The sequence below is a fragment of the Brassica oleracea genome, chromosome C4 (assembly GCF_000695525.1).
Source record: "Brassica oleracea var. oleracea cultivar TO1000 chromosome C4, BOL, whole genome shotgun sequence".
In the NCBI taxonomy this organism is placed as follows: domain Eukaryota; kingdom Viridiplantae; phylum Streptophyta; class Magnoliopsida; order Brassicales; family Brassicaceae; genus Brassica; species Brassica oleracea.
In genome coordinates, this window is record NC_027751.1 from 25,484,465 (window position 1) to 25,486,161 (window position 1,697).

Below are 1,697 nucleotides of genomic sequence, written 5' to 3' on the forward strand. Positions count from 1 at the left end.
AGTGTCTAGAGTCTTTGCATCCACCAAAATCTGAGTCCGAAAATCCAACCATCTGTGGATGTGTTGATTTTTAATATGTCAACATGTAGTTTCTTGTTCCCTTTAAGTATCTAAAAACTTTCTTTGCAGCTTGCCAGTGAGCGAGTCCTGTTACTCTGAAATCTACCCAGCATGCCAACTGCGTGGCTAATATCAGGTCTGGTACAAACCTGTGCATACATCAAACTTCCCACAAGAGATGCATAAGGGTATTTTTGCATTTCATTACATTCCATTTCATTATGCGGACATTGCTTAAGATTAAGCGTGTCACCTTTATGCATAGGAACAATGCTAGAAGAACATGTCATTATGCCGAATCTCTCAAGAACTTTATCAATATATGCTTTCTGAGACAATCCCAATATTCCTAGTGATCTGTCACGGAATATCTCAATTCCTATCACATAGGATGCCTCACCCATATCTTTCATTTCAAAGTTCTCAGAGAGATAACTCTTTGTCTCATGTAATAAACCAAGATCACTGCTGGCTAATAATATGTCATCAACATACAGAACCAAAAAATATGAACTTACTCCCACTGATCTTGAGGTATATACATGGATCCACAATGTTTTCTTTGAAACCAAATTTCGTAATGGTTTCATCAAACTTTAAGTACCATTGCCTCGAAGATTGTTTCAGTCCATATATTGATTTCTTCAATTTGCAGACCATATCTTCCTGGCCTTCGGTTATGAAGCCTTCAGGTTGACGCATATAGACTTCTTCTTCTAAGTCTCCATTAAGAAAGGCGGTTTTCACATCTATTTGATGTAACTCAAGATCATATTCAGCTACATATGCCATTATAATTCTGAGAGAGTCTTTTCTAAACACAGGTGAAAAAGTCTCACCATAATCAATGCCTTCTTTCTGATTATACCCTTTGGCTACAAGTCTGGATCTACGTCGTTTAACATTGCCATGACAATCGAGCTTGGATTTATAGATCCATTTGCACCCAATTGCTTTGTGTCCTTCAGGCAATGAAACAACATCCCAAACTTCATTCTTAACCATTGAGTCTATTTCATCTTTACTGGCCTCGATCCATTGATCAGAATTAACATCTTTCATGGCTTGTGAATAAGAAACCGGATCTTTTAAATCCCATTCTCCAGATTCCATTTGATAAAGCACATAGTCATCAGAAATAGATGATCTTCTCTCACGAGTTGATCTTCTTAATGCTGGTTCCTCGTGTGCTTCATGTTCATTATTGGCGATATTTTCATTAAGGAGTGGTGGATCATTCAACTGGTTTTTCACGTTGTGCAACGGTTCTACAACAGGAGGATTCCCAACATTCGGAACTAAGAGTAAAGGGATATTTACCCTAATTTCTTGAATGATCACATCTTGAATTTTATCACTCCCACTAATCTCACCATTCTCATAAAATCTGGCATTACCGGTTTCTACTATTCTCATAGTATGGGTTGGACAGTAAAATCTATATCCTTTAGACTTCTCAGGGTAACCAATAAAGAAACCACTGACCGTTCTGAAATCTAATTTCTTTTCATGTGGATTGTATATTCTTGCTTCAGCTGGACATCCCCAAACTTGGAGGTGTGACAGACTAGGTTTCCAGCCTTTCCACAGTTCAAAAGGAGTCTTTGGAACTGCCTTGCTAGGAACTCGGTTCAAGA